This window comes from Macrotis lagotis, chromosome 1, assembly GCF_037893015.1.
Source record: "Macrotis lagotis isolate mMagLag1 chromosome 1, bilby.v1.9.chrom.fasta, whole genome shotgun sequence".
Classification (NCBI taxonomy): domain Eukaryota; kingdom Metazoa; phylum Chordata; class Mammalia; order Peramelemorphia; family Peramelidae; genus Macrotis; species Macrotis lagotis.
In genome coordinates this window covers 689,930,759-689,955,303 of record NC_133658.1, presented here as the reverse complement: position 1 = coordinate 689,955,303, position 24,545 = coordinate 689,930,759, and the positions used below count along the sequence as shown (strand labels likewise).

Genomic DNA, 24,545 nt, shown 5'->3' with positions numbered 1-24,545 from the left:
TTGCTTATTATTTTCCTCATTGAATCACAAACTATTTGAGAGCAGGGTCTACTCTACTTTCTTTGTAAGCCCAGCCCTCAGCACCACCACCCCCTACTAATTTATAGGCACTTTTTAAATGTTTATTGAATAGCTGACTGAATCTAAGGTCACTGATTGAATTAGGGGCTGCATTAGTCCTAAAGACCTGAACTCTTGAGTGTGAACCCAAGTTCAAACCAGGTGAGAACACTGTCAGAAAAGTCTAGGAATGGTGCTACTGGTCATTACACCAATGTGGCATACTGGTCAGCATAACTGGAACAAGTAGCAGGTATAGACAGCAGGCACAATGCCTGGATCTGGCCTCCAGAAGTAGGGGTAATACAGGGTAGGATGGATACTCATTGAGGCAGGAGGCTAGCTTAGAAACTAGTGGAAAGACTGGGAGAGAAAATTGCCCCTGATTACATCTTAAGAACAAAGTGCTGGGAAATTTTGAAATCACTGAAATCAGCCCCAGTGGGCCTTCTTGTTACTGACTCAGATCTCAGCTTGGATTGCCCTCTTTACCTCCAGGCTTATTTAATCCTTTCAGACTTGTTCTGCTAATTACCCAACAGTCCTCTTAGCCTCAGTTTTCCCATGGGAAAACTGTAAAATGAGAAGTTAATAATATTTGTGGTATCTTTCTCAGAGTGTTGCTTTGAGGATCAAACAAGACAGGGACTGTAAAGTGTTTTGTAAGTTATAAAGCACTTATCAATATAATACATCATTATTGCTATTAGTATTCATATAATCATCACTACTACCATGCAACTTAGCATTTTCACTGATCTTTACCACCACCACTACCACCACAACTATGACTATTATCACTACTGCTACTGTTGGCACTACTACAAGGTAACTAGGTAGTGTAATGTAAGTGTAATGGATAAAGTTTAGGTAGAACAATGGATAGGATAGGTGTAATGAATAATATTCTGGTTGGAGTCAGGAAGATCAGAGATCAAATCCTACTTCAGATGCTTCCAAATTGCATCCCTGAGCCTCAGTTTCCTTATTTGTGAGATGAAGATAACCCCACAAGATTGTCATAAGACCTAATGGGATAACATTTATAAAGAGCTTTGAAAATCTGAAACTGCTATAATAGTTCACTATTACTGCTATTACTACTAAGGGTTATAAAATATTTATTCTCTTTCCTTTCACTGCTCAGTGCATTTCTAACCCCTGTCTTTATTTTTAATTCCCTTGTTTATTATTGAATCCTTACAATTGGGCTACCAGTCTGATTGGAAAAAAAGATTTTCTTTAATATTACTAACATCATCTTTGCTGGCAAATTAAGTGACCCATTGTTTATCCTCAATTTTCTTTCACATCTTAGAGTATATTTTATTATAGTGACAATTATCAATATCCACCCTTCCTTCATTCTTTTTCTCCCAAATCCATGTTTCCATGGTTGGCATCTTATATGAACTCTGGTCTCATATCTCCAGTCATCTTTTGAACATATCTAAATGGAAGATTTATCATCACCTGAAATTCAATGTATCTGAAACTAAACTCTCCTAAAAAATTTGTCTCTCCCAACTTTTCCATGTTGGAGAGATAAGACACATTTATATATGAAAAGAAAGCTCCCAATAACAGGTGATAAATACTTAAATGCCAATGAAAATTCCTTGAAAAGAAATACTGTAGGAATTCAGATGAGAAAAGATTACTTAAGTGAAATGAGGATATTAAATTTTATGATTCTCTGATTTCCATTTGAAGAAGTCAGGCAGGGTTTCATGGAATAAGGGAGATGTGAAAGAGGAAGTAGCTCACAATAGGGGGCAATGAATGATAAGAGCAGAAATACAGAAATGGGAAATTAGAAGGGGTTTTTATTGTTGTTTGGGTTTTTTTTGGGGGGGGGAGTTTGAGACAGTGAGAAAACTGATTTGTTTAGAAAAGCAGTGAAGAAAAAACTAGAAAACTATGTAGAAGTCAGAATGTGGTGGATTCAATAAATATAAATATTGACAAATTCCTCCAGTTGTGATGTTGAGGCAGAATTAGTATATTCATATCATGTTTAATCATTAGTGAACTTGGATAATTTTAAACTCAATTCTGACTTATTATTTGTAGACTTAAAGTATATTTCTAATACAGTAGACTTCAGTACCAGGATAGTTTAGAGCAGGAGTGTCCTTTTGACTCTTCTGAGTTGTATTGCCCAATAAAAGCTTGTCAAAACTTGTCTCAACCTTTGACAAGTTTTAGTTGGGCAATGAGGCCCAGAAGGACTAAAAAAATGAACTTTCCTGGGTTATTATAAAGTAAAAGATTAAAAATAGGGAAATAGAGCAGTTAGGCATCTTTTAAACATGAGAAGTTAGGACCTTGAATGATTGTGGTAATTAGAGGAAATGAAGAAGGAATGGGTAGCAGAGATACTTTGAATGGAGAAATAGACAGGATTAGTGACTGACTGGAGTAAAGGAATTAGAAGACTCCAAGTGATTAAGATTCCCAACCCTGAGAAAGTGTCTGAGAGAATGAGGAACCTGATGTGGCATGGATTTGGGAGGGAAAGGCTGGTCAGTTTTAGGCATCTTGAGTTAGAATTGATGACAGGATATCCAAATGGAAATTTTCATCATGCAAGTGGAAATGTGGAACTAGAGCTTGAGAACGAGGACTAGGCTAGGTATAGATTTGGTAATCATCTGACTAGAAATGGTAATTGAAATTGAGGGGGTAAATGAATTTATCTAAGGATAGAGAAGTATAATGTTTGTCCTTCATTTTTGAAGACCACAACATCAGGGAGGTAATGCCATGACAAGTCCGTGAATTGGATGTGAGTGAGGGGTGCTGTGTTAAGTCACCAACCTCACTTTCTCCTTCAGAATCATCTAGGCCCAGTGGCTAGATATGAATCAGGACATTGGAGATGACCCTGGATGCCAGGCAGTCAGGATTAAATGACTAGCCCAAATCACACGGCTAGGTAATTAAGTGTCTGAGACGAGATTTGAACTCAGGTCCTCCTGACTTCAGGGTCAGTGCTCTGCCCATTGTGTTATCTAGCTGCTCAGAGAGAAGTGTGTAGAATGCCAAGGACTGAAGAAGCTTGGGTCATATAGAAATTACACAATATGTTTAAAATATATTTACATAAATCCATAATGTTCTGATAGTATTTTTCTGTCTTTTTATCTTTAGTTCAAGTCTTAAAGACCTCAAAAATAGGTTTTGTGCCCTAGAGAGTTACCATTTATTGCTCCCTTCTACCCACATTTTCATAGTCTTTGCAGTTCTCTTCTGTGCTTCCTTTCCACCTTTCTCCACATTTACTAATAAATCTGAACCAATCAATTCTATTACAACTCTACCAAACAAGCCTGTCATCTATCTTTAAAGTCTTTTATTTTTTTATATGGGATTTTTGATTTCCTTAGTCTGATAATTTCCTGAAGAGGGAACTTCTCTAAGAAAATCAATAGTTGGAAGGGATGTGGGAAACCTAGGACACTAATACATTGTTGGTGGAGCTGTGAATTCATCCAACCTTTCTGGAGAACATTTTGGAATTACTCCCAAAGGGCAACAAAAATGTGCATACCCTTTGATCCAGCAATACCACGACTGGGTCTATACCCTGAAGAGATGATGAAAAAAGGGTAAAAACATCACTTGTACAAAAATATTCATAGCAGCCCTGTTTGTGGTGGCAAAGAATTGGAAATTAAATAAATGTCCTTCAATTGGGGAAGACTTAACAAACTGTGGTGTGTGTGTATATATATATATATATATATATATATATATATATATATAGATAGATAGATATAGATAGATATAGATATAGATATAGATATAGATATAGATATAGATATAGATATAGATATAGATAGATAGATATATATATATATACACACTATACACTATTGTTCTATTAGAAACCAGGAGGGATGGGAATTCAGGGAAGCCTGGAAGGATTTGCATGAACTGATGCTGAGCGAGATGAGCAGAACCAGAAAAACATTGTACACCCTAACAGCAACATGGGGGTGATGATCAACCTTGATGGGCTTGCTCATTCCATCAGTGCAATAATCAGGGACAATTTGGGGCTATCTGCAATGGAGAATACCATCTGTATCCAGAGAAAGAACTGTGGAGTTTGAACAAAGACCAAGGACTATTACCTTAATTTAGAAAAACCCCATTATCTTATTATGTAATTTTGCTATCTCTTATACTTTATTTTCTTCCTTAAGGAGATGATTTCTCTCACATCACATTCAACTTAGATCAATGTATACCTAGGAAATGATGTAAAGACTGCCAAATTGCCTTCAGTGGGGGGGGGGGGGTTCAGGGAGAAGGAAGTAAGATTAGGGGAAAAAACAAAAAACTGTAAAACTAAAAATAAATAAAATCTTAAAAAAAAAAAAGAAAATCAATGCCTCCTCTATGACCTAAAGACTTAGAGGATTGCTAGAAGAATTGAGAGGTGAGTGACTTGACCAGTGTAGACCCATTTTCCTGTGTTCAAGGCCATCTTTCTGTCATCTGTCCTGCACTGCCTCTCTGCTAAAACTGACTTATTTTAGATCCCTTGTTTCATAATGAAGTCAAACAAAATCTTTTTCCTGAAACTACTTCAGCTGAAAAAGGAATGGAAAAATCTGTTTTCTATATCTTAAAACCAAGGTAGAAAAAAATTGTAATTATATTCCTCAAAGCTTTTTCCTTCTTGTTTGTCAGTTGAGAGAGAATTTTTTGTGAATTCAGTACAGTAGAGTTAAGAGGCAACATTAATATAATGGAGAGGCATAATGTGTGACTGTGGATAAGTCACTGAATTTATTAGTATTTCAGAAAGCTAAGATATCAGTGGAAAGAGGAAGGGAAGAAAACATATATTTGATATATATTTGTTTATCACCATTACATTCCAGATACTTTAAAAATATTATCTCATATCCTGAAAGTAATTATAGATGGAATTTCAGATTTAGACCAGTATGAGGTTGATATCTTTAAAATGGACACTTACTTCTTCATAGTTCCCTTGCTATTTCTATAAAAACTCATGTACAAAGGAAAAAGTAGGACTTGAATTAATGATGGCAACAATGGGAAATATTCTTCCAAATGGCTATTCAAATTCAGGAACAGAGATGGCTAAAATGCTAGAAAATTATTTTTAGTATGCAAATTATTTAAAGGCTTAGAGAGTTGCCAGAAGTAAGAGGTTGTGTGACTTGACCAATGCAGACCCAGGTCTTCACTTTGGTGAATATTTTACCTGAGAACCTGGAAGTTAAATCATATAGAGATTAATGTCTCTCATTTATACCCAAAACCTTTTAATATTTGAGATTCTGACATCTTCCCTGTCTCTTCTTCAATTCCTGTGTAATATATATATATATATATATATATATATATATATATATATATATATATATATATTGCCTCACACTTTACAACTGTTAATTCTATGTCATGCATCCTATAAATGAGTGAAACATATTCAGTTCTCTTTGATCCTTTTGGATTTTATTAACATTGTAAACATTTAAAATGCTATCCATATTTGGTATCCAATGCCCAGTGAATATAGAGAAACCTCCAGGCTACACTCTGATTTTCTCTACTATGCCACAAAAACTTTTTTAAACTGGATCTCACTTCATCCCTGGACATCTTACACTGGAAATGCCCTCTAATTCTGCAACTTCTCTCTCAGATTGACTAGTTCCTCCAAAAACTTTCATTTTTTAACAGAATTCCCAGACTTATCATATCTTCATTGTTCTCTAGATTACAATGATTCTCCAACCTTTTATTCCTCTCACCCTTCTTCCCCTACTTATCAACTTAAAAAAATTGATTGTATCCCCTAAGATTATTCTCTTTGAGGATTGGGACTTTCTTTTTATGCTTGTGTCCCCAATATACACTATAGTGCCTCATACAGAGGAAGGACTTAAAAAATGTTTGTTGAGTTGACTTGAAGGAGTAGTCTAGTTTAGTTTCATCATCTATGTCTATGGCACCATAGGTCATCACTTATAGCCAGGCCTGAATTTCTTCAGAACATAGGCTAATTCTAATTAGTAGTTAGTGTACATCTACACTGTTCCACTGACAACTCCTAATGCATATCAAGGAGGTAGAATTGAGACATTTAGTACTTATTGAAAAAAGCAAAACTAGTAACAAATCATGTAATAATTCATATCAATCTGTCTGAAATTTTGAAGAAAGGAGCTATCAGAATTGCAGATAGAAATAGTTGCTTCTTTCTTCATTAGATAGTATGATAATTTGATCCTAAAGGCTAAATTTGTCTCTTCTTTCTTCCAAAATATAAATGTTCCACATATTCTAGGGTAGTCTCTGGCCAAAGATAAAATCAAAAAGACATATCACAACCTTTAAACTCTTTCTCTGCATAGTACTGGCAAATATTGAAGGCATTCCTAATAATTGAAATGATTCATTATAAGCTGAAAGCTCTAAGATAGAAGTACCAGATTTCTCAAAGCATGCTTGAAATACCTCCTACTCAGATTTTAAGGGTTTATGACTTTTTAATGATTTATTCATTTTAAACAGTTTTTTCAAGCAGGAAATCTGCTGCTGCCAACCAATGCAGATCTGTGATTAAAAATAATGTGGTTCAGAGAAAAAGTCAATGGTGCATAATTTTAGACCTAAAAATTAAGAAAGTGATTTTTTTATATTCTAAACTATACTTAACTAAGGCTGACTCTGCTTAGAGTACTTTTCAAAATATATGCAGAAATGGTAGGTAAAAATATTTATTTTTTACTATAGAATGAATCATTTTTTAGTTTATATGATCATTTATATAGACATTGTCATTTCTTTGCTTCAAACCTAATCATATACAAGCTAGAGGCCAAAGATAGAATGCTTGCTCTTCAGGACATCCAAAAGACTGTATTATTATGTCCCTTCCTGGGAATACCTTCCTCCCTGCTGTCTATCAATCCCTGGCCTGCCCATTTTCCCAGGTATGGGTCAAATCCTAATGTGAATCCCTTATTCAATAAATGAATATCCAGTAAGACACTTGAGGCTGTATGAAAATCAGCATGGCATAGCAAACAGAGTAATAACCTCAGAGTTGGATCTGCCTGGTCTCAAACCCCTCTCCCTACCTCGCCCCTCCCCACACACAGTACTTTATACATAGTGAAGTTTTCATAAATGCTCATTTACAAGACATTTGCTCTCTCAGTATAGCAGACAGTTTCTAAGATTCTAAACTGAAAAAACATTTGCTCATGTATATTGGAAGAGGAATTTCCTGATTAATCAAATGTCCAGGAAAAGAAAAAAATATGCAAAAAGCATTATGCAAGACACTGAGGGAGTCTTAAAGACAAGGGAAAGAAATCAAAGACCCTATAATCTAGTAAAGCAAATAGTATGCATATACAAATAATAATAATATAAATACAATAGCAATACCTCACATGTATATGATACTAGAAAATATATACATTTTACATATATCATTTGTTCATCACAATAACTCTGTGAAAAAGGTGCTATTATATTTCAGTAGGAGAATCTGACAGAAGCCTCAAGAGGATTTCTAAAGATGCATAGCTAGTAGGGGACATAGATAGGATTTCAACCCAAGGCCAGGTGATTTTCAAGTCTAGAACTCTATTCACTTTTAGTGCATAACACAGGTACAACTCATGTGCTTGGAGGGAACGTCATCTTCCCCCACAAAATCTTCCTTAACTATTCTGGACAGCAGTAGTTGCTTTTCTGAAATCATATAGCTTTGTATGGTGGAGAAGGTTAGAATGCTAGATCTGGAACCAAGCTAGCTTGGTTTGAATCCTTTGTCCCCTACTGTGAGCATGGTTAAGCCATCCTTTGCCATTCTTCATCCATAAAATGGGGAAATAATTACATTTACCTCACAGATTTGTCATAGAGTTCAAATGATATAATCTTTACAAAAGTCAGCTATTATTATTGTCACCATTAGTCATCTACTACTTTGCTTTGTTCTGTTGTTTAAGTTTCAGCATTGTAGAGTATTAGAGCCTTAGATCTGGACTCCACAAACCTGGGTTTTCATCTTGCTGCTAATGTTCACTGGTTATAAACTAGTCACTTAACCTCTCGGACTCATTTTATTATCTATGGAATGGGAATACTAATATTTTCACTACCTTACAGGGTTATAAGGGAAATGCTTTGTAAATAATAGAGTGCTATAAAAGTTATGACTATCACATTATGCTTTTTATATCATATATCATTAATTTCCAGTAAGACTGTATATTCTTACAAGGTAGAGACTTTTTCCTTTTTGACATTGCAGTGTTCCTGGAAGAGTTCTTTATACATCACAGATTTCAAGAAAATATTTCTGTTGATTTATGGACAAAAATTTGAAATCTGACTTGATCTAATAAAAAAATTTTAAAAAGACTAATAATTAATTCTGATGTAGGTCATTCCTTATAATAACATTCTAGGCTAATGCATTATTGCACTCTAACAATAACTCAAGATTATGTGTGCTTCAAAGTTCCTCATATAACATTGAAATCTTTCATGTTGCAATTTGAACTGAATCTTTCATGTTCCATAATGTAGTCAAATTTATCTCATTTCCCATTTTTATTATAATAATGATAACTAAATATTTTTAAAGGACATTAAGGTTTGTGAATGGCTTTATATATATATGTATATATATATATATGAATAATCATCTCATTTGAAATTTTCTCTCACCCATCTCAACATTAGTTGAAAAATAAATATTTTTATTAAGTGAAAGATTCAGCATTAAATTAAAAATTACCCCCCCATTAAACCTGTTAAACTTAAAGCATAATTTTCATCATGTTTCCAACTTAATCTACACTGACTCCTTGTTGTCAGTTCCAGATCCCTCAATGATCATCCAACTTCTCAGTCTATTTTTCTCACTATATTCCAATACAATGCCCTACCCCTTTCAGAATACCTATTTCTAGGAATTGAATCAAGCTATTTTCTTTACTAGGAATGCCCTCTACTTAGATCAGTCTAATCCATCTTACAAGGTCAAATTTAAATTTCATTTCTTTATAAAACCATCCTTCATTCTTCCATCCCTAACTCTCTCTTCTAACTATAGCTTACACCATAATCGTTAACATATACAAGGTTTTCTCTCCAACTCATTGTAAACAGTAAGGTTAGACCCTGACCTTATAACCATCTTTTAAATCTCCGTTTCCCCTTTTGTACCTAGCATAATGTTGAACATAAAGGCAGAATAAGTACTTGTTAAGAGTTGATGTGAATAATATGCCATTGGTGGTGAAATTGATCCAACCTTTCTGTAATTTGGAATTATGCCTAAAGGGCAATAAAACTGTGCATAGCCTTTGATCCAACCCCAGTTCTAGGTCTGTATCCCAAAGAGATCACAAGTACAAGAATATTCATAGCTGCTGTTTTTGTGGGGGGTAAAGAATTGGAAACTGAAGATTGGATGCCTATCAGTTGGGGAATGTCTGAAAAAAGTTGTGGCATATGAATATAATAGAATGTTATTGCTCTATAAGAAATAGTGAACAGGAAGATTTTAGAAAACCTTGGAAAGATTTACATGAACTAATGCTGAATGAAGTGAACAGAACCACAAGAACATTGTACACCTTAACAGTAACACTGGGCAATGGTCAGCTATGATGGACCTAGCTCTTCTCACAAATACAGAAATCAAAGACAATTCTAAAAGACCTGTGATGGAAAACGTTATCCACATCCCTTTTCCCCCTTTTTGTTCTGATTCTTCTTTCACAACATGACCAATATGGAAATATGTGTAACACAATTGTACATATATTACCTATATCAGATTTACTTGCTATCCTAGGGTAAAGTGAGAGAAGAGTGGGAGAAATAAAACTTTATAAAAATGTATGTTGAACATTATCTCTACATATAATTGAAAAATAACTGTCAAAAAAAGAGTTGATGTGAAGTTTGATTCTCTCAGTCCCTTCCCAGCTCAAAACATTCTATAATTCAACTTAACAATAATAATTCAAATATATAGAGTACTTTAAGACTGGAACAGTGCTTTATATGTATTATTTTATTGAATCTTCACAACAAACTATGAGGAAAATCCTAGTATTATTCCTTTGCTTAAAGGTTAGATCATTTGCCCAAGGTCACACAACTAATAATTATCTGAAGGGACATTCGAAGAGTTTTTTTTTTTTTCCCTTTGATTCCAAACTCAGCATTCTATTCATTACATTATGCTACCTATAATAATCCTGCTTCTTTTATGATATCTTCATGATATCAATAGGTTTAGTGTCTGGGAAACATTTTAGTCATTCAAGCTATTCAATGCATTTCTAGTAGATGTTACATGGTAGCTAAGAAATAGAAAAATGACAGGAAAATAGGGCATCATTAGCTATGTTCTAGGCTTTTGTACACTGGTGCCCTGTCTCAATGTTCTTTTTCCTTTTGACAGTTGTAGTGAAGTATCATTTTTGGTAATTGTTGACTCATTTTGTGCCAAAAGTGAAGACATTTATGGGTTGTTGTTATTTTTTTAGGAATACATGGTATGCATTGCAAAACACTTACTTGACTATGTTAAAATTATTCACATTCATGTCTAGATCTGTCACTGCTCAGCTTAGTGAGAGTGGAAATCCACCATAGATCAGGACTATATTGCACTTAACAATTCTATTCTCTCCAAAAACTGGACTATTGACTTATCCCACTCAATTTTTACCACCTAGTTGACCATTTCTGATCTCTTTGAATCCAGTTTGTTAAGTCAGGTGATTCATCTATTGTCTGTCTTTTTTTGTGGGACCTACCTGACATTTCTTCATTTAATAAACTATTCCTCATATATCCATTACACCTGACCTGTGTAATTCCTAATTTGTCTTGCAATTTTTGCTGCAACTATATACAATACTGTGCAGCATTCTTTTCTTTGCATTCTGGGTAAACAGAGGCTTCTACTTTTTGCTATTTAGTATAAATAAGCATCTGGTGTGTTGAATGTCTCTGACTTAATCTGTGGACATTTCATGTCCAGCAACTTTGTATAACAGGGATTCTTTTTTGGTTATTGTTTCTGGTCCATTTCCCATCCAAATTGCCATCTTGCTAAAGTTTGTTATCAAAATAAAGACACTTTCAGATGCCTCTTGCATTTCCAAACTGTTTTTCATGAATTGTGCCTCATGAGCACTTTCTGTTTTGAATGTTTTTTCAAATGAGTTTCGAATATGAACATCTTGGGTTTTCTTTGTTGGTCCTTTTTCAAAGAGTTAAGCAAATGATAAATAGAAATTCATGTTTTGCTTTCATCCACCCCCACCTTCTACTATCCCCAAGAGATTTGTATTTGGAAATACTCTTTACCTAGACAAATATAGCAGCCAGTATCATTAAGAAAGGCAGCATTTCCAGATTTCCTACTCAGTGCCATAGCACATACTGTGTGTGTGTGTGTGTGTGTGTGTGTGTGTGTGTGTGTGTGTGTGTGTGTGTGTTGGCAAGGAACTATTGAGGAAACAAGTGGGAGGCGGGGGGGGGGGGGGTAATGTTGCTTCCATGAGTTATACTTGTAAAGGGTCCTTCATTGATCCTCCAACTGTATAGCTATACATTTTGAATACATAGTTATTTCCAAGATATGATTTGTTTGTATAAAAAACACAGGTGTGAGAGTATAATTCTGTGCTCAATTAGAGACCTGTATTTATTGGAATAACATGGGTAACTTGTTCAGTTGCTTGCTCTGAAACCTTATAACTTAAATGCAACTTTACTGTTGTATTTTGTCATGTTAGTCTTTTGTATGAAAGCATGGGTCAAAACAGTTAGGAATTAGTTATCTCCCGAGCAGAAGCATTAATTCCTTTGTGGTATTAGGTTAATATGGACTTTGGTGGGAAAGTTCATTGTTCCAAAGAATCATATCACCAAGAGAGAGTTGATATCACTCTAGAAAGTCAACCATGGGGCAGTTAGGTGAAGGGCGGCTAGGTGGTGCAGTGAATAAAACACCAGCCTTGGAGTCAGGAGTACCTGGGTTCAAATCTGACCTCATACACTTAATAATTACCTAGCCGTGTGGCCTTGGGCAAGCTGCTTAACCCCATTGACTTGAAAAAATCTTAAAAAAAAAAAAGAAAGTCAACCATGAGTCACTGGCTAGACAATTAGGATATGGTAGGTGGTGGAAAGCTCTCTTAGACTATAAACAATCAAAAAATAAAGGGTTAGAATTGAGATTAAGACCTACCAGGGCTATTTTCCCTTAAGTAATCATGAACTAACAATCTTTTAAAGGAAGGTTTTTATATTGTGTGACACTTTATAGACCATATCATTCTTGATATAATCAGAAGAACTCAAAAAGCAAAATCGAATTCTGAAGAAGTAGAGGATGGAGAAGAGATTGTATGGTATTGTTGAATCTCTGAGGAACATTATGTACAGACTGAAAATCTTGCTTGGGCAAGAATTATTCTGGTAGGTTCCTCCCTATGTCTGATTCCATGCATTCCAAGCAATATTTATATCTGCTCAGACTAAATTCTGGAATACAGAGTAATTATTAGCACTTTGATAAATTTTTCAAATATAAGCCTTTTTCTGAAGAGATATAGGTAAATGAAAACAAATTTATAAGACAAGGTTTTTGCCGGTATCTGGAGCTGGAGGGGGAAATCTGTGGGAGCTGGTGGGAAATTGCATATGATCTATGAGACAGATAACAAGAGATTGTCCCATTGATTTTTATCATTGCAAAAATTCAACATACATACTAATGCTTTTGAAGCTAAATTGTGAAAAAGTAATGAGGCCACTTCCCTCTGTAATACAAAATGAATTAAAATCCTCTGTTGAAAAAAAATTATTTTAATTCAAAAATAAATTACTTCGAATATTTAGGCAGAAATTGTAAATACTTCTCATTGAACAGAACCAAGAGAACATGGTACACATTAACAACATTGTGTTAATCATCTATGAAGGATGCAGATCCTCTCAACAGGTTAGAGATTTAAGACTGAATGAATACTCTGTTCACTTTTTAGAAATTTCTCTTATGTTTTTCCTTCCAATCCCATAGATACCTTTCTTTTTCTTTGACCTAATTCCACATACATAAAATGACTAATATGTAAACAAGTTAAATACAAATGTACATGTACAATGTTCATTAGACCGTTCACCACTGAGGGGAGAGAAGTGGAAAGAAAATTGTGTGAATATGCAAGTGGATGAATGTTGAAAAATTTTGATAACATGTAATTGGGAAAAAATAAAATAAAATACCAATAAATGCTCTAAGAATAAACATAGATAGACACATTTCATAATAAATTTTTATCATGAAAAACTTTTTAAATCCAGCTAAGTATTTTTATGCTGCAAAAAAAACAGTATTATTAAATGAGCTAGATTTTTGCCTTGATGGACTGACAAATATTGAGATTCCTTTCATGTTACCCTGTTCTCAATATTCCTATCTTGTCAGTATATAAAATTTTAAGTATATTTTAATTATTTATAATATTTATTGGATAATTTTTTATCTTAATATTTGTTTTTATCTTTTTTATTGATGTCTTTTGTTTTAACACTACATTTATTTCTGAACATATACTTCACTTCCTAAGGTAACTAGTTCCCTCATAAGAAAATTTATCAAAAAAATTTATTTTTAACAATTTAACAAAATCATCTGGCACATTTTTTTATACCAGATATTTCTGTATATGTAATTTTTCATCCCTGAAACTCCCCACCTCTACAATGAACAAAGAGACTCATTTTCTTAATTCTACTCCAGGGTCAAGTTTGGTTCTTCTAACAGCATTCAGTTTTATTTTATTATTCTTTCTACTTATATTGTTTTAGTAATTGTGTAAAGTATGTGTGTGTGTGTGTGTGTGTGTGTGTGTGTGTGTGTGTTTGAATTTTCTGGTTTTGCTGATACATTCTGCATTAGTTCCTATAAGCCTTCTTATTTTTGTTGTTTCTTCAATACCATAGCATTACATTGTATTCATGTTCAATTTACTAACCCATTCCTCAGTTGAGGGACATTAGTTCTTCTTCTTTACTACCACAAAAAAAGGGTAGTGCTTCTCTGAATATTTATTATATATTGTACTTTTCCTTCTGTCTTTGATGTCTTTGAAGTATATGTTTAGCAATAGGATCTCTGGATCAAAGGATATAAACATTTTTAAAATATAATTACAAATTTTTTTAGTATAATTGCAAACTCTCTTTCAAAATAAAACAATTTCTATCCCAATTAACAGTATATCAGTATTCCTGTCTTTCTCTACAACCTCTGACATTATTTCTATCTTTATTAATCTTTATCGGTGTTTCAGATGTGAGATTTAATTTTCAGAGTTTATTTAATTTTCATTTCTTTTATTATTAATAGTTTGGAGCAACATTTCATAAAGTTATTGATAGTTTGCAATGTTTCTTTTGAGAAATATTTGTTTATATTTTTTGATCATCCCATACCAGAGGATGCTGATAAATGTTAAACCACTTGCTCTCCAAAAATATACACATGACACATTTTTAAGTTTAGTCTTTATTATTACCATTTTCTTCTTTCCTTTATTCAGTCTAGACAATCAATAAAACAATCAAGTACTGAATTGTAGTTTAGTCATATCTGACTCTTCATGTCACTGTGGACCATACGATACCAATACTGTCCATGTATTTTTCTTGGTAAAGATACCAGAGTGGTCAATTTCCTCCTCTAGTGGATTAAAACAACAAGATTAAGTGATTTGCCCAGTATCACATAACTCATAAGTGTCTGAGGCTAGATTTGAACTCAGGTCTTCCTGACTCCAAGCTCACCACTCTATCCATTGAGTCATCTGGCAGCCTTCTGAACTGTAGCATTTACCAATTTCTGAAGTTTAAATGTTAATAATGAAAAGTTAGCAATTGACTGGAGAACCAGTGTGAAATAACTCACCACTGATTGGTCTTATATATTGATCCTAAATTTAAAATTTATATTAATTCTTAATGTATCATGGATATTATGTGTTTTATGAGGCAATGTAACATAGATAAAAAAACTTCTAGATTTGGATCTAGATATTTTGGATTCAAATATGACTTGTATTTTCCTTGGTGACCTTAGGCAAATCATTTAACCTCTATGGACCTGTTTCTTCAACTGTAAAATGTGGGTGTTGGATTAGTTGATCCTTTAATGTTTCTTCTGCTCAATCTGTAATCCCATAATACCATGATTGAATTTTTATCATTTAAACTCAGGTCTCATTGATCTCATAGACCTCATAGAACTCAAGGCTATCTTGCTGAATCCAAATTTGACCTTAAAGATTTTTCCCCTATTGGTTTTCCTTCCCTAGTTGCATTGCTTTTGTTTATATGAAAGGTTTTCAATTTCACATCATCAAAATCATATTTTCTCTTCTGTGATCTATTCTATCTTGTTTGGTTCAGAATTCTCCCACTAATAGAAGATATACAAGACATCCCCATCCATTTTGTCTTTTATCTCCTTAAAGGCAATAAGTAAAATGTCCCATATTTTTCTCTCAAGTTGACTTTTACTATTACTTATAGAGCCATTAGTTGAATTTTTTTTTCTATCTATAGGACAGTGATCCTCTATTAAAAAAAAAGTTCTATCTTCCATGCATTCAAAGCATTCCTGTTGCCAGGTTACCATCAAATCTTACCTCTCATTACTTTTCAACATAAAACCTCTATCTCAGTTATGGAATTTTTATATCATTCCAGCTTTCCTTTAGACTGGCAAATACACAGCATACCCATTACCATTCCAGTTCCCTTATTCATTCTGCCCCTCCCATCTCCCATCCACTTGTCCTGCCAAATAATCTTAGTTTGTTGTAGTGCTTACAGGAACCTTCTTACCCTTAAAGATCATAGAATTATAGCTTAAGGAAGGGAAGACACCATTTCAGGCCAAATAGTTTAAATCTCTTTTCCTTTAAGAAGCAATTCTCAAGTATGCTGCTGAACAATGATCTCTCCCTTTCTTGACCTCTTACTGAATTTTGATCCTAGATTATAAGTTTTTATATCCCTTTTCAATTGGGTTGTTTGCCAATCTTAAGTCCCTTCAAATCATGGATTGAAGCACACACTTTTTATATCCCCTATAATACCTAGTGCCATGAAGGACATTCATTCATTCAATAAGTGTTAATGTGTTCCAAACACTATGTTATTCACCAGAGACACAAAGATAAAAGCAAAAACAGTACATGGTAAGTACTTAATAAACAGTAAATGATTTAAACTAATATGTTTTTAACACTTAATTGCCATTATCATTCCATAAATTGAGTGTATTCATCTAGTTAATGCTACTACTTCTAGACTTAAAATGTTATTCTTAGTAGAGGGTATTTGTGTATGTTTTCTTGTATGATAAGAATTGCCTCTTCAAAAGAATCTTGAATATGATTTTGTATAGTCCCTTAAAGTTCTTCAGACTTCATTATTAACTAGGAGAGTTACTATGCATGTAACAATATATCTAAAATCTTGCTTTTCATTACCTTATAAATATTTTTAAGCTATAGAAATGGCAAAAAGGAATATTTTTCTTATTTTTTTATTTCAATGGTCAATAGCCAAAAATGCAGAATTCATCCTCTCTCCAAAAATGAGTGGCCAAAAAAATTATAAGTAATACTGAGACATTTTATTTAAGAAAGTCAAGAAAATCATAGAGAAAACTGAATACTCCTGCATTTATTTATCTGTTCTCCTTGCTTACCTTTAGGATCATATTTTCAAAATAAAATTATTTGCTTCCTTTCATGTACAGGTAGGGAAGGATGTCACATTTTTATCCTCAGTGTGCTATGAGACATATTCACTTTAATTAGGACAAGATCAGTTCCCTTGTAGGCTATAATATACTAGAAGAAAATAGAACCAGACATAGAGAAACCCAAGACACCTTCCAGTCAGTCTACCACAATGCAGACACAATTTAAACCCCCTGTTTCTTATTTAATCTTTCCATTTTTTATCCTCTTGACATTCATCAAAAGAGCTAATTTGAACAAGTTTTGAAAGTTTCCTGCCTATCTAGTTGTTATTTTTTGCTACCTTGGAGGGAACTTAAACTACTGAATTCATTGACCCAGGTGATTCTGGGTGATGCAGTGGATAGAGCCTGGGGTGTGGATCAGGAAGACTTAGCTTGCTAAATTCAAATATGACCTTAAATCCTCAGTAGCTGGGTAATCCTGGGCAAGTCACTTAACCTCCTTTACCTTGGGTTCTTGATATATAAAATGAAATGGAGAAAAAAAATGGCAAACCATTCTAGTATCTTTGCCAAGAAAATCTCTTATAGAGTCAGGAAGAATTAGACATGACTGAAAATAATTAATGACAACAAAAAAGAACTCCTAGTGACAGGATTCCTTTTCTACAACTTATAGTCTTAAAGAGTTGCTTGAGACACTGTAAGGTTACTAAGATTAGGTTACTTTCCAGGGTCCAAGAATGTATTAGGGACTAGGCTAGAACTCAGGTTATTTTTTCCAAGACCAGTTAATCAATCTATGAACATTTGTTATGCATTTATAGTGTGTAAAGTTATATACACTAATTTGTCTCTAAGTGATATCATTTTGGTCTTTTTCAATGACGAAGAAGAACCAACCAATTGTGTGTAAGACACTGTGCTAAGTTCTGAAGATGCAAAAGAAAAGTCAAAAAACATGATTCTTTCCCTTGAGCAGCTCACATTTTCTTTGGGAAAACAACATGGAAAAAATTATGTACATAATTGGAAACTAATCTCAGAGGAAAGGCACTAGGAGGAGGGAGGGACATGAAAGACTCCCTGTTGAAGATGAGATTTGATCTAAGTCTTGAATGAAGATGGGGAAATGTGGAGGGTCTAAATTCAAGGGGGAGGCATTGGATACAGCCATTGGAGACACAGGAAGAAGAAGAAGCACTATTGTGTGAGAATGACAGCAAGTAGCCAGCGTAGCTGGATAGTTGCATTTGTAAAAAGATGTAAATGTCCCGAGTTGGGAAGTGGCTTAACTGGCAGGCAGATTTCATACTTGATTCTACAGGTAATAAGGAACCACCGAAGTTTATTGAATAGGGAAGTGAGAGGGTCTGAGCTATGCTTTAGGAAAATCACTTTGGTGATTAAATGTAAGATGGACTGGAGTAGAGAGAGTCTAATCCTGACCCATGTAGATCCTTTAGAAGTGTTTAGTTCTTCCCTTTCCTCCACCTTTCACCGCTATTGTATACACCATTCTACCTGCAGACAGGTGACCACTTGTACCTTAATAATAAGTACCACTTGTTTCTAACCTTCTACCCAACTTCTTTACCAAAGCAGATGACTAACTGTTGGTATGCTAGCCTACTCCTGTAGGGTCCAAGATAACAGTACCTATTATGGTTCAGTTCCTGTTTTTCCTCATTCCTAGTCCATTAGTGACCACATATCAACTTCCATGGATTCAAATGCCATCTCTATGCTGACAATTCTCAGATCAGCCTTTCCTGCCCTAATCTCTCTAGACCTCTAGGCTTGCAGCTCCAAATGATTTTCAGATATCTCAAAATGGACATCTTAAACTCAATATGTTCAAAATAGAGCTCATAATCTTTCCCCCAAGTACTCCCAGCTTCTATATTAGTATAGAGGACAATATCCTCCTGCTTATCTCTCAGGTTCACAATGCAGGTGTCATCCTGAACCCCTCACTATTTTTCATCCCCCATATTCAAACTGTCAATTTCACCTTTGCCACATCTCTTGAATTTGCCCTCTTCTCTCTAAATCTCATCATCTTAAACCTGGACTATTCCAATAAGTTGCTGGTGGGTCTCCCTACCCCAGTCTCTATTCATTCCAATATTCATCCTTCAATCAGCCACTGATATGACTCTCTCCTTCAATAAACTCCAGGGCCTCCCTATTTTCTCCAGGAACAAAGATAACATGCTCTGTTGCCCTTCTATCTTTCCTTTCTTGTTATATCTTACTCCCTGTTAGGGACTCTTTAAACCAATGACACTGACCTCTTGCCTGTTCCATAACCAAGACATTCCTTTGATCCCCAGCATTCTCTCTGCATGTCCCCCATAGCCAGGATACTCTTCTCCTCTCTGACTACTGACCTCCCTGGCTTCCTTTAAGACCCAACTAAAATCCTACCTTCAACAAAAACAATCCAGTGTCTTTTCTCTACTAAGTATTTCCTTTTTATTTAGATGACTTGTGTTGTGTATGTTTATATCTTGTCTTGACCATTAGATTGTAAGCTCCTTGAGGGTGTCTTCATCTAGTTTATGCTCATGCTTCTATGTAGTCCATTAAAGTTCCTCAGGCTTCATTATTAACTGGGAGAGTTACTTTACATCTAACAATATTTCTAAAATCTTGCTTTTCATTACCTTATAAGTATTTTTAAGCTATAGAAATGGCAAAAAAGGGATATTTTTCTTAATTTTTTTTCATTTCAATGGTAAAATAATCATAGCCAAAAATGAGAATTCATCCTTTCTCCAAAAACAAGTGAACAAAAAAAATTATAGGTGATCTTAAGACATTTTGTCTAAGATCTTAAGAGACTGTCTTTTGTCTCTTTTTTGTATCCCCCCCAGTACTTGGTACAGTACCTAGAACAAAGTCACTAATTAAATGTTTATCAACTGATTGATTGAATAGGTAACAAGGAGTGTCATATATGTATATATATATATATATATATATATATATATACACATATATCTGTCCCCAAACTACTAGGAAGTCATGACAATGAGATGAAGCAATAATGGTGACTCAGTTGGGAAATAAATGCATACCACATCTTTCTTCTGACTTCATATGACTTAGGCTTCCATATATTTTTCTTAGCCACTGAAAGAACATCCTTCTAAGACATGTTATAATGATAAAAGGTCAGGAGACCTAGATTCTAGTTCCCTCTTTACTACTAACTCATAGTGTGATCTTCTCACTTAAAAAAAAAGAGAGTGTGAACTAGACAATAAGTAAGTTTCCTTTCTTTTTTTATGTTCTATGTCAGCATGAGATGCTGGAAAGATCACTGGACCTGCTAGTCAGAAAAACCCAGACTCAAGTGCTGTCTTTGCCATTTACTAACTGTATAACCTTGGACAAGTCACTTGACCCCTCTTAAGCATCAGTTGGCTCAACTCTACAATGAGGACAATAATGCGCTTATCTGACTCACAGGGAAAGTAAAAGTGCTTTGTAAAGTTTAAAGTATTTTAGAGATGTGACCTATTTTTTATGAATCCAAGTGCTTTGCTATTTCAAGTGACAAAAAAGGGTCAGTCTCAGACCAAGCTTGTGTATAGGATTGATTTTGATGATGCATTTGTAAGATTAAGGCAAAAAACTGATAGACCAGGAGGATTTCTGTGCAGTTCTATTGAGAAGCCCAACAGATCATGCCCCACTGTCAAGTGACCCTGAGAATAAAAGCTTCGAGTCAAAGGATGCTGAGACGGTGCCTCCCAGCAGCTAGTCCAGGCTCCTATGCGGGCAATACTGGGGCCCAGGACTACCAAGCTTGAAAGCACCCTTTGATGATTTCTCTTTAAGAAACTAGGATGCTATCAAAGGAATGAAGAACTTGACAGCATTTTGGAACTTACCTTTTGAACATCTGCTCTTGGGACTATTTTGCTCTTTGGAGTTTCTAGAAACTATAAGTTCATGCTAACACAACAAACTCACTTTATTGTGCAGATTTATTTGCATTACTATACTAAAACTACATATTTTATAAATAATCTAGATAGGATCCCCCCCCCCCAATTTGGTTGTTTGGTCAGTCAACTAGCACTTTTTAATCATTTACTTTGAGCTGAAGATAAGCAGAAAGACAAAAATAGTCCCTGTTCTCAGGGAGCTCATATTCTAATGGGGACAACATGTAAAAAAAACTTATATAAAAAGATTTATAAAGAGGAAACAGAAAGTGATCTCAGAGACAAGGCACTAGTTAATTGAGGGAGGGACATTGAGAAAGTTCTCTACAAGATTTAATTTAAACCAAGTCTAGAAGGAAGCCAGGAAGTCGTGGCAAAAGTAGAACTGGGAGACACATAGCAGATGTTTAATAATTGTTGATTCACCAACTGATTCACTGATTCAATACTGGTTGAAGTGCAATGGTAATATCTTTTCTCCCTTGAGGTAAGCTTTCCCTGGTTGTTCCCTGCTCTTATCCTTCAGGAGTTTTCCAGAGGCAGTGCCTAGGGAGGCATCTCCTGGGATCTCTGTCTTGGGATATCTGTGAGATTCCTTCTCCATTCCTCTCCCAAATTTGACATTGACATTGACGAGAATTCCTAGTTATGATGCTTATAACTGGCTACAGCTACTTTATACTTCTGAAAAATAATTAAAATATTTCTAAATTATTCTATTGTTGCTTATGTGCATGTTGGCATGCTTTAATTCCACAGTCCCTGTTTTGGACTTTTTTAGGCATGCTGCTATCCAACAATAAAAACAGCGTAAGAACATCTTTAAATATAGAAGTCTAATTTCCTGAAATTCTTAGAATTGGGAGGAAAAGGCCAACATGGAGGGGATTTGTAAAGATTGGAATTAGACACTGGTATGCTAAGGATAGGCAGCTGTAATTATCTCACATAAACTATTTATTTATTACCTTTCAAAAAGGCAGCAGTTATTCCTACCCAGAGACCCTTAAGAGCAAAGGAGATACTTAACATTGATGGTTCAATTAGGACTTTCCACACTGCTGGATATTTTTACTTGAATGTCACATGAAAACCTCAAACATAACATGCTCAAAAATGAACTCTTCATCTTGCCTTCAAACTTTCCAATGGCTCCCTGTTACCTCTTGGATTAATAGCAAGATCTCTCTTAGGCATTTAAAATCTTTCATAGACTGTCTCCAATATACTTTTTCAACTTTATTACACATTATTCTTAATATGTTCTTCCTGTTCTCTTCACATTCCATTCCATCTCCTATCTCCATACCTTCATACCAGTGGCCTCTCATGCTAGGAGTGTACTTATTCCTTATCTCTATGTCTTGGAGTAGTTAGTTTCTTTAAAAGGACTCAGGCATCACCTTCTTTTCTACCTGTAGCCTTCCTGATCCTTACTCCTCCCATTCTCCCTCCCCTCCCAAATTACCTTGTATTTATATGTGTATATATAAAAATAATATATTGCATAAATATAATGTATATTATATTTTTACCTATTATACATATATAAATATATATAAATATATATATATATGGAGAGAGAGAGAGAGAGAGAGAGAGAGAGAGACATTCATATGCTATCTCCCCTGCTAGACTCTCCAAGGGCTAAGATTGTTTCATTTCTGCCTTTGTATTTCCACAACCTAACAAATTATCTGGCCTCCCAAAGCTGCTCGTAAGCTGATTGATTGATTGATTGATTGATTAATTCCCTTCACCCAGGTTTCTATATCCTTATTCTGCCTTGGCACTATCTTTCCTTTTAATAATCTCTGTTCCACTTGCAGTGTAACCATCCTGGCTCAGGGCCTTATTTCCTCTTATTAAATTATTTTAATAATCTGTTAACTCATCTTGATGCTGAGGAAAAAGGTAAACATGAAAAATCCTTTTAAAAGACCCACTCTGACCCAAAAGAATTCAGGGAAAGAAAGATTTATTTAAATTGCTGGGGTTAGGAGAAACTAAGGGAAAGAAACAGTAAAGGCAGTTGGAAGTCACTAATCCATGAAGGGAATTAGCAGCAGTAGCAATGTCAGCAAGCTCTGTCACCATGAGAGGATAGGCAGTAAGAAAAGGTATAGAAACATGAGAGGTTACCTGGGGGAGATCACACTCCCCAAGAGCCTGCTAGCTTCAGAGGGTAAGCATAGGGGTTTATGTAGGGATACATAGGGATACTAGATGGGAAGGCAGGTAGAGAGGAGATAATAAGGGATATGTTGATGAGGGGCAGTAATTCAAAGTCTGATCCTTTCAGACTAGGGTAGGGATCATTGTTTTGTTGATAAGGACTTTTCTTGTGCCTGGGGCCAAGGATTGAACTGGAATGCAGGCCAGAGTACTTTGCTAGGTACTTTAATTAAAAATCCATTGACCTCATCTCAAAAAAACTTGAACTATAAGATGAGGGTAGGGAAGTATAGTGCCTAGAACAAGTTAATTGTAAGATAAATCTTCATTGCAGAGGGAGCAAATTAATTATAAAACATGTTTCTCTGTCCAGAATTTCCTCCTACAATTTCTCTCCAGTCTCTCCTCTCCCATCCATACTTCACACCTAAAAAAGTTTCCAAATGCATGGATGTAGTCAAATCATCTCCTGACCTCCACCCCAGATCTTCATCTCTGCTTGTCCATGCTGGAATTGACATGTCCTCTCCCACCCTCATCTGTATTTCTCTCTCTTAAAAAAATCTTCCTCCTCCTAAAAAATCTTCCTCCTCCTTCAATGTCCAACTCAGCTGCTACCTGCTCCATGAAACGATAGCCTGTTCTCTTCAGCCAGAAGACACCCTTCCCTCTGAATCTTTCAAGCCACTCTGATAAATCTCTCTTCCTTAACATTTTCTCACATGAATTAGGCAGCTTAGTGGACAGAGTACTATTTGGAGTTAGGAAGACTTGAGTTTAAATTCTGCCTCACACATTTAACAGGTGTGTTAAATTTCTAAAATGATGATGATAATATAATCTACCTTATAATGTTGTTATAAGGATAAAATAGGATAATACATAAAGTACTTGCTATTGTTATAGAATTGATTACTATTTATCTGTTAACTCCTGTACTAGTTAGATCATAAACTCCTAGAGGGCAGGGACTGTTACTTTCCTTTTTTTCTATTCTTAGCCCTTACTTAAAGTTTTACAACTAGTAGTCAGTGTTTATTTAATTGAATTTTTTTAACAGCTGACTTTCAGAACACAGATTACACAAGGACATGTTAACACAATGATGAAATTTTTAAAATAAATAAGTTGAGTGGAAATCCAGCCATTTCAAATAAATCTTTGACCTTGATCCCTGTTTTCTCTCTATATTCCTCATTTTTCTTCCACTGGATCTTACTAATGCTGGATCAGCATACACAAAATTTACTGGAATATATGTAGCTGAAAATCTACCCCTGATGCATTTATAACTCATCATGACCTTTATTCCCTCTCCTCCGATAATATATTTCTCTTGCTAGGTCCAGAAGAAAGGTTTGCCAATTCATTTTCATTTTAATGATTTCCAATTGTGAAGAGAGAGCTTTGCTCTAAGAAATACTTTTTTGAATGAAGCTTAATTGCTAGTATTCCATTTTCTTCTGGAAGGGGCAGTCACAGGACTAGGTTGATGCAGGTTTCTGTTGGACCTTTGACAAACTACACTTTTCTCT

The 24,545-nt window shown here is 34.8% G+C and overlaps 1 protein-coding gene across 8 annotated transcripts in view; it reads left to right on the top strand.

Annotated features, from left to right (window-relative positions):
* The window catches only part of RAPGEF4 (Rap guanine nucleotide exchange factor 4), a 351,048-nt gene that overhangs the window by 192,919 nt on the left and 133,584 nt on the right, over window positions 1-24,545 (top strand). The window lies entirely within an intron of this gene.